The sequence below is a fragment of the Schistocerca nitens genome, chromosome 4, assembly GCF_023898315.1.
Source record: "Schistocerca nitens isolate TAMUIC-IGC-003100 chromosome 4, iqSchNite1.1, whole genome shotgun sequence".
Taxonomy (NCBI): domain Eukaryota; kingdom Metazoa; phylum Arthropoda; class Insecta; order Orthoptera; family Acrididae; genus Schistocerca; species Schistocerca nitens.
This window is the reverse complement of record NC_064617.1, coordinates 393,897,408-393,907,705: the sequence shown is the minus strand read 5'-3', so window position 1 is coordinate 393,907,705 and position 10,298 is coordinate 393,897,408. Positions and strand designations below refer to the sequence as shown.

At 46.0% G+C, this 10,298-nt stretch overlaps 1 non-coding gene across 1 annotated transcript; it reads right to left on the bottom strand.

The window, feature by feature from the left end:
- Positions 1-3,143: 3,143 nt before the first annotated feature.
- Positions 3,144-3,216, bottom strand: Trnaa-cgc (transfer RNA alanine (anticodon CGC)). Its single transcript has one exon. It is a non-coding gene; the product is annotated as a tRNA-Ala (tRNA).
- Positions 3,217-10,298: the final 7,082 nt, after the last annotated feature.

Here is a 10,298-nt window from a genome sequence, read left to right as displayed (position 1 = left end):
TTATTGCAATGTACGGGTATAACCAGTCAACGTTATTTTATTGCAGATCAAATAAAGCGTTGCATTTGCTTCGCGTAGTTGATTATGATGAGTATGTGTATAGTGTTGTCGAAGAAGATACAAGGAGAGGGAGAAAGTGAAACTGAGTGGCGGCACATAGTCTACCCCTCCCGCGTAACACCAAGAGTGGAGGGGGGCGGAGGGAGCGTAAGGTCGACCCGTTCGACGGTTCACCGTTATAGTGACACTATCTTCATTTCAAGAGACAACGCAAAGAGGTTGGGAATTTAAACCAGATCTTTGGCTTGGGACCTGATGATCGGGAACTACAAGACGCCACCTTTTCTTCCTTCAAAGGCCAGAAACTGGCGAGGAAAATTTTCCTGGGTGTTCGGTTAAAATCCCCCGAGCCTTCAATCGACCTCTCATTGGCCATAGTGAAGTGGTAATTGACTGATCTGTCACTTTGCATTGCCGATACACGAGGTGAACGTTAATAAAACCGATAAACTGCAGTATTGGTTTCCTGACTGGAAATGGTAGAGAAAAGGTCCAAGGAATATATCTCCGGAAACACTTGGTTGCCACGGTAGATGGCACTGACAAATGGCAGCTCCTCTGACCATGTGCCATGTGTTGTGACTGTGTGATTGTCGCAGAGTACCGTAGGCAGCAGAATGGTCAGGCATTCATGTCGGGAACAACTCGAGATGGTGTTCGTTTTTGGCCAAGAGATGGAAACGTTCGAGAGGCAGCGTGGCTATACGAAAACAAGTACCATCAGAGACAACAACCACATCACACAACATATCAAGCCCTTTTTGGGCGTTTTTGTGATCGTGGGTCCTTTCAGACAGGCGAACGTGCAGGAAGGTGACTGACTGTGCGATGTCCTTATTTGGAGCAGATTTGGAACACTGGGTCCTACAGGGTGTTGAGACGAAACCTGATACAGGGTCCAGGCAAGTGGCCCGCCAACATGGTGTAAGACGAAGTACGATTATGTGTATTCTGCACGACAACCACTACATCCCTGTCACCTGGAGTCACATAGAGGCCACTTTGAACATCTGTTGTGACGTGGATGCGATGCAGCTCTGTACCGTGTTCCGGGACGATATGTTGTCGTTGCACGCTCACCGTCCGTTTTCTGATACTTGTTCATAGGACCTTTGTTCCTCCACTTCCAGTCAAGACCCCGACCCTGCAGTTTGTCAGTTTTATTAATGTTCACGCTGTATAGCCCCGCAGCTGGCCGTGGCGCCACTGGTGCTCGATTCCACTCCAAATATAGTAATGCTTCCGTCCCGCGTCCCTTATTGATGATGTTTCCATACGTTTTTATCGCCGCGAGACGATGTATTCACACATTAACCAGGATGTTTGGTTGAAATGGCTCTAAGCACTATGGGAGCTAACATCTGAGGTCATCAGTCCCCTAGACTTAGAATTACTTAAACCTAACTAACCTAAGGACATCACACACATCCATGCCTGAGGCAGGATTCGAACCTGCGACCGTAGCACCAGCGCGGTTCCAGACTGCCCAGGATGTTTATTTCAGCTTTCTCGATTCCCAGTTACTATTCTGTCAACATTTTCATGGTGACTTTGCCGTGGACACTCCCGTCTCGCACTGTACGTGTTGACTGGCAACCTCACGTACCTGGACGTACCCGCTAAACTGGCTGATCTTGATCCCATAAAAAATATCTGGGACAGTTTGGAACAAGAGGTGAAACATTGCAATGAACATTCTCCAAATTTTGAAGCACTGTAGCAGGACGGACCACGGCGTGCCAGACCGCACGTGAGCGGGTATGCAGGCAGCTTTGCTCGGTCGCTCTCGGAAGTAACCCGCCACATTTCTCTTAATGTTACGGTGTGGCCTTTTTCGGTCGGTGCAAGTGTCTTCGGTTCGGAAAAATCGTGGTGTCATCGCTATTTACACTTGCTGTTTCTTCATCGCGTAATGTAAGTCCATAGTTACAGTGGCTTTTCGCCCTAAAAAAGGTGCCGTCTCGCAATCTGTCGTCACTAGCACGTCATTTTAAAGTGCGATCAACCGGAGCCAAATTTCTACGTTTTGAAGGAAATGATCTGCACTGGCTGTAACATACTTTTTGTTAAAAGCCACGACTGGTTTCGCGTTAATTGAAGACGCATCCTCAGGTTATACATATTCTTTTTAAAAAATCATAGCGGAAAGGTAACTGCCCTAGAGCCACTCCCCATCTTTCGTGTCGAGTTACAAACAAATAGCACAGTAAACGGGGTACTCCATAGTTAAAATGAAGAGGATAGCAGAACTGTGTGCCGGCCGCTGTGGCCGAGCAGTTCTAGGCGTTTCAGTCCGGAACCGCGCTGCTCCTACGGTCGCAGGTTCGAATCCTTCCATGGATGTGTCTGATGTCATTTGGTTAGTTAGGCTGAAGTAGTTCTATGTTCTAGGGGACTGATGACCTCAGATGTTAAGTCCCTTAGTGCTCAGAGCCACGTGAACCATTTTTTTGCAGAACTGTGCCACAAGCAGGAAGATGGTTTCTGAGACCGTGTGGCATTTCCATTGAAAGCACCCCTGTGTATGTGCAGATGTAACGGATTGATCTGCATTGTGGTTCTTGTTTTAAAGACAAATCCATGTACGTTAAAATCGTCCAGGACGCGTACATTGTTTTTCTGAGGTAGAGTTTCCACGTCTCCATAAAGAGGTTGCAAAAGTGCTGCAATATTTCAGTCAACATGGGTGTGTGAAAAACTTTTTTTCGGTTGCGAAACTGGACACTGTAATGGTAGTTGAATTACGTAACCATTGCGGCACCGCACCTCAACCTCTCGATACCAGCAATATTCTACTGTGTTTCTGTAAAGTAGTTAACATATTTCTGAGACAACATTCAGATTTGAATTCATTAATGTAGAGGTACTTTGATACATCGATATGTTTATATTGGAATGGTGGTGGTGGTGGTGGTGGTGGTGGTTAGTGTTTAACGTCCCGTCGACAACGAGGTCATTAGAGACGGAGCGCTAGCTCGGGTTAGGGAAGGATTGGGAAGGAAATCGGCCGTGCCCTTTCAAAGGAACCATCCCGGCATTTGCCTGAAACGATTTAGGGAAATCACGGAAAACCTAAATCAGGATGGCCGGAGACGGGATTGAACCGTCGTCCTCCCGAATGCGAGTCCAGTGCGCTAACCACTGCGCCACCTCGCTCGGTGGTTATATTGCAATGATATTATTTTTATGTGTATTCTTTCTTTTGTCACTATGATCTTTGACGTACTTGTAACTCTGATTTTTTGGGCGCGTAAGCGGTTATTAGAGGGAGTCAAGTCTTGGTCGTCATGTTGAAAAGACGCAAATTGTAGTCAGTTTATGAAATGTGAACTTTAACAGTGAGGAAGATATTTTCAGGTATGTTTTATATTGTGAAGTGATGTTTTGGAATGAGTTACGTGATATTGCAACAAAAGTAATAAAAAAGAAGTGTAACTTAAATTCGGAGTGCTGATTACTTTTTTATATCACCATTGTGCTAACTTGCAAAAGTTTAATCTTCAAGAATGGTTTATGAAACAAATCTATAAAACTTTTAAATATCGCAGAATAACACCTAGGCCTCTTTGCATCCCAGCTGGGAATCATCACCACCTACATTTTTGACGATTGAGCCATGAGTTCACAACGAGACCAGCGTGGGTAACACGAAAAGATGAGTGCCTAGTTTATCCATTATTTCATGAAATGACTTTATTAACTGTGCTCTAATGACACCTGCCACATAATATAACTTAGTTGTTGCCCGAAAATGCAATATTTAGCAGCGTGAGCAACGCTACAATCATAATTAATTTTTGACCTTTGTTGTGGTAGGGTTGTTAGAACACGTCACGATTAAGTAGCACCTTAATTGCGAAAATCTGCGAAACTGTCTCTGTCAATAAGCCGAAGTTTGAATCAGAAAAAAATATTTTCAGCACGCCAAAAGAGAATTAACACTGAAAATTTGCTTCGTTTGCGATCTGTGTTGTCGAGAAATGTGAAATATGAAACCGAGACGTATGCAGTGCGGCTGCGCTACCATTTAAATGCAGTGTATTCACAGTTCCCTCTTCCTCGCATTCAGACAGCGTACCGTGGTGGTGGGGGAAGGGTGCAGGCGGGCTGAGTGCTTCGACGCTCGTGCCAGAGCACGGCTCACGACCCGAATTATTGGCCGTCCCTGCTCTTCGAGATCTAATCATAGGTGTATGTATGGCTTAAGCTGAGAATGGTACGCCTGAAGAAACTTGTGTGCTGTCTCGCTTGCCGAATGTAGGCCATTACTGATGCTGGAAGTGATGTTGCATAGTATCGAAGTGGTGTCTCCTGGAGTGACTTATCTTCTGTACGGTGTACTTATGATCAGTGGATTTAGGATATGACGAAACTGATCTGAATTCTCTCCTTTAGCTTGCAGTGCAAAACAAAACAGTAGCTGCAGCGAGTGACGTATTTACGTTCTCGTTTTGCGTGGCGGAATGAAGAATGTTTTGTCCGCGACGCGTGTGCTGCGCGACGCGCTGCCGCCGCCGGCGGTGTCGGCCGAGACGGCGACCCCGGCTGCAGACCCGCCAGCTTGTTAGCCGCTTGTTTCCCGACCGTGCCCGCCTCGCCTCGGCGCTGCCTCGCCCGGCCGTCATCTGGCGGCAGTCAAGTGGCTGGGGGCCGCGCCGTCTCCACTCTACCTGCAGCGGGGATTACACGACCCTCCACGAGCTCTCATTCTTCTCTAAATCCTGGAAAGTGATGCGCAAAGCCCCCTCCTCCCCTGATGCTCCAGCCCCTCCCCCCACCCCACCTCCCCGTCCGCCAGGGCGTCTGTTCTCTCTCACCAGGAATTGAAAAGAGATCCCACTCCCTCGTCTGCCGAGGAGATATTATCGTCTGTTTGCCGAACGTTGACTCGGCGGCAAGGTGTCGGACCGCCGGCTGGGGCGAGTGACGACCGGGATCGAGTGGCCCGGTCGCCGCTTGTTGACTTTGCGAAACCGGAGGCCCGGCTGGTGGCCCACGGGTTTGGGAGGATCTTGTTGTTGTGCTCCGGCTCAAGTAGGGAGGCGGCGAACTGTCAAACCAGTTGGGGTATTCACTCCGGGAACAGAACGGACGAACTGTTTGGACAGGATTACAACTGGAAAATCAGCTCGGGTTGGAGTATGTTACTGTAATCTGTGGGTCTTCAGTCTTCTGACGGGGATTATGTTACCTCTCAGTAGAATGTCGAAATCTCTTCTATGGTTGATGCACCACAACACTGAGCTTCAGTCTGGAACCGCGCGACCACTACGGTCGCAGGTTCGAATCCTGCCTCGGGCATGGATGTGTGTGATGTCCTTAGGTTAGTTAGGTTTAAGTAGTTCTAAGTTCTAGAGGACTGATTACCTCAGATGTTAAGTCCCACAGTGCTCAGACCCATTTTTTTAACACTAAGCTGAAAATCAGAACTTAGAACTACTTAAACCTAACTAACCTAAGGACATCACACACATCCATGCCCGAGGCAGGATTCGAACCTGCGACCGTAGCAGCAGCGCCTATTCGGACTGAAGCGCCTAGAACCGCTCGGCCACTAACGGCCGGCATCAGTATTGTATTCACAGTGAGAAGATGTGGACCTTTTGTTCAGACAGAGGGTTTTCTGAGCTTATAAATGAAGACATGCTGAGAAGTCGTCAGATTTTGATATTTTTTGTCCTCATGCTGGGGTATGATTACTTTCTTAGACGTAGGACGCCGAGTGACTGAGTTTTAGTTGGTTTTCATGCTTCACTCTTCTACTACGTCTGTTTTGAGTCCAAACAAAGGAGTTGTTTCATTTGCTTGATCATATCCATGTTTTCACTGCTGTGTGGTATTGATCAGGAAGGTGATCTTCGTATTGTAGGATGGTTAGCGTCTTATTGACAGACTTACGCCAAGTTGCACTGTGCTTCAGGATCCATGTTACTGCTATCTGTGTAAGTCAGTTCAAAGGCCAGATGAAGTAAAGACCATACAATTCCCGATAGGATCCTGCTTGGTGAAGCAGTGTGATGTTCAACCCAACCTCCTGCTTGGATGCAGTTTTTCCTTTATACAGGGTGTCCCAGTAATGTTGTTGCAAACTTCGAGGGATTTAGTGGGTGTCTGAGGAACAAATCGAGGATAGGAGCCCATGTCCGGAAACGTAATCTGACGATGCTGCAGAGCGTTGAAGTTATAGACGCCAGCACCTGTCATTAGGCCACCCCTTCGGCAGCAAACATGGCTTTGTACGCCGAAGGACCGTAGGCGAGACGTCTCACAATGTCGTTTGTTACTCAGTGATCGCAACTTACGGCCACGACCGCCAGTGGAGAAGACAGAGCTAGCTGCTGCGTAGATGGGCATTGTCTCTTTTGAAAGCAATGCTCTGTTGCCTCGGTGGATGACGGCATCGGACACGGGTTTTCATCAGCAGTTTATTTTTTCCTGGAACCCTCTAAAATTTCCAATGGTTTTTAGTAAACAGGAGGAAAATAAACTGCAGTTGGAAACAGTCCAAAACCGTCATCCACAGAGGTGTTAGAGCATTGTATTCATAGGAGACAAGGCTGTCTACGCAGCAGCTAGCCCGTTATCCACTGGCGATCGTGGAAATCAGTCGCCATCACTGAATAACAACACTGCAAGACGTTGCGCCTATGGTCCGGCGGTGTACAGTCATTTTTGCTGGCAGTTGATGGCGCCTGCAACTTCTACGCTCTGTAGCGTCGTTGGATGACGTTTCCTGTCTTCGATTTGATCCTCAACAGACACTCTATAATCCTTCGAAGTTCGTCGAAACATTTCTGGTACACTTTGTACATACTACGTTATGTTACGTTAAAGTTGCCACCTACGTGTTTTGTGTTCCAGTTATGAATACTGAATTGATAAGAGCCTGATTATGTGTTTTTTATGCCCTTGGGTGGTATGTCTCTTTAATCTGATGTTTGTCTTTCATGCTAAGAAGCCTATGTAGAGGGTTTTAGAAACTTGCTTCACTGAACCACTAATCTCTGGAGAATAATGGAGGCTCCAAGAAACACTTCAAAAAAACATGCATCAAGAGAGCTTAGTAACAACATTGATCTGAACTTTTCGTGATGTTTTCTCGACTGTCGCTCCTTACTTTTGAGACGAGGTTCCTACCTCTCGGCCAGCTGAAGTTGTAATTAGTTTTACAGCTAGCCAGGTACAGATCCAAGGAAAATTAGAAGAAGAAGAAGTGGGTGACGTCCCCCCCCCCCCCCCCCCCCGCAATGAAATGAAACATTTTAGTAAAAGCGCTTATATTTTTACATGCAAATGCCAGTTTCCAAATTTGTCAGCTAACTTTCGAAGAATAAAGTAACATGAAGACTTAGTCTCTAGATTCACAAGGATTCTAGAAAATTACAGTGTTTAACACTAAATACGTTTCCGTTGCGTTCGTATGGGTTTGCCTACTTCGATGAGACTGCTGCATGTCCGACCGCAGGAAACAACCAAGTCGGGAACGGCGCCCATTCGCAGGATAACCACAGTTGCCAACAACAAACAGGATGAGGTTCGCTGAGTCCACAAGGAGAATCGTAAACCACGTGATGTTGAGTAGGACGAGTCAGAAAGGAAAGATATTCTGCTAAGAAGAAAGACCTATCTCCACAAAATGAAGGCGGGAACGACTGAAAGAGACATAATCCCACAACAATAGTCTACAGACCGCAGTTCACACAATAGTGAGTGTACACTCGTTTCTGTATTTTGATGTTGTCATAGTTGTAGGAGATTCTTGTTGTTGCGGCCCTTAAACCAAAAGTGTATTTTTCTGAATTTTAGTGTTTGGAAAAGTTATGCTTAATGCTTCTACAGTGGAATCTCATTTACCTCCGCTTTATCCAGTACAATGATGTTGACGAGGTCCCATACTCCGAGGAGCGTAGGGGACAATGCGGGAAACCGACACCGCCGTACGAGGCAACGTCGTAGTGGATTTGGTTTGCCATTGCCTTCCTATGGCAATGGGGATGAATGATGATGATGCAGACGACACAACAACACCCAGTCATTTTGAGGCAGGAAAAATGCCTGACCCCGCCGGGAATCGAACCCGGCGCGGGAAGTGAGAACGCTACCGTAAGACGACGAGCTGCGGACAAGCCAGTACAATAACTGTACATTATTTGATACTCCCGAAGTAATGACGGCAACAATCGACTACGACAGACATTATAACTAAATTCAGGCAAACGCTGTGCACGAATCCGAGCAAGGTATGGCTCTGAGCACTATGGGACTCAACTGCTGAGGTCATCAGTCCCCTAGAACTTAGAACTAGTTAAACCTAACTAACCTAAGGACATCACACACATCCATGCCCGAGGCAGGATTCGAACCTGCGACCGAGCAAGGTATAAGTTAACAAGTTGACGTTGAGTTGTAGAGTAGAGTATTAGCTCAGTTTGCTGCGAGTGTAAAATGGCATCATAGGGAAAGAAAGTGGCAGTGTCCAAGGATCAAATTTAAATGCACTGCGGCCCGCCATTTCCGAGTCCACTGACGCAGTTTGCACACTGAATAAAGAAACAGGTAACAATGTCGACCAGTCAGAGTTCGTTAAGGCGTTTTCAGACTTACCGGGATGCCCAGACATAAGTGTTAAATACGTGAATGACAGTGTTATTTGCAGTTAATGATGGTAGTGATGGTGGATTAGGTAACGAAGTTGACGCTCGATTTGGAGACGTAATGACACATACAGAAGCAATAACACAATGGTTTATTTGGAACGCCAGGCGGAAACAGTGTCAGTGAAACATCTTCATGAGCAATACGAATCTGGCTAAAGACAAACCTACTCATTATTTCAGTGTGTAAAATGTCAACATCCGCTCACAATATGTGAAAATAATGTACAATTTGTGTGTTTACGTGAAAATAAATATAACGAGTGTTTTTATCGCATTTAACCAGTTCAATTAATGTTTTCTGAATTTCTGGATTATCCGCATTTGCGGTAATCTGCATTACCAACAATTCCACCTAGTCCAGGTACCCGACAGTTCGCTTTCCTAAAGCACCGATAGAAACAAATAATAATTATTATGACATGAAAGTTTTCTTAGTACGGTACCGTGTCATAATGTAAAAAACTCTACTTTTCTGCCACGGCTACAGTGACCTTCTTCTGGGTCTACTGGTCTAGACCCAGAAGAAGACTGTAACTGCGGCGGAAACGTTGGTTTGGTCAGTATATATTTTTAAATTATAACACAGTACCATAGTAAGAAAAGTTTTATGTCAACTAGCTCTGGCTGCGGAAGCCTACGCAATTATAAATAATTATTATAATAATAAAGTCTGTATACACAGCGTGAAAAAAAGAAAAGCATCCAAAAGGGAGGGGGGAAACTAAATAAAACTTCACGGATTGAAAGTATGTGTGATTTTGTTGCATTGATTACAATATCGAGACAAATTTACAAAGAACTTAGCACTCTGAGTCCATTTACCAATAGCCGGCCTGAATGGCCGGGCGGTTCTAGGCACTTCAGTCTGGAACCGCGCGACCGCTACGGTCGCAGGTTCGAATCCTGCCTCGGGCATGGATGTGTGTGATGTCCTTAGGTTAGTTAGGTTTAAGTAGTTCTAAGTTCTAGGGCACTGATGACCTCAGAAGTTAAGTCCCATAGTACTCAGAGCCATTTGAACCATTTTTGAACCACTTACCAATATGGCTATGCACCCCCACTGACATGGATGCATGCACTGATTGAGTTACAAAGGGTGTCATGAAGACAATGTATTGTCTCCTGGGACAAGATGGACTACAACTGTTGAAATTGATCGTTGATATCCTACATACTGGCACTGGAATGAAACCCATGTCCGAACTGGTCCCATAAATGTTCTATCGAGGACAGATCTGTGGATTTTACTGGCCACAGATTTCCTCAGTTTCGTGCAGACAGTTCATAGAGAGCTGTGCCATGTGTGGACGAGTATCGTTCTGTTGCACCACGGCACCACGATACTGTCACATGAGGACGCACGATATCCGTGACGTAGTGTTGTGCCATCACAACAGTTCCGTCAGTGACTACCAGCTGCGACTTGACGTCTTACACAATGGCTCCGCATACCATGTCGCCTGGAGTAACTCCGCTGTGCCTCTCCAAAACATTAGAAGAATGCGACCTCTCTGCAGGTTGCCATCACACACTCCGACGATGATGATCCGGGATAGTGCAGAACCGCAATTTATCACTGAC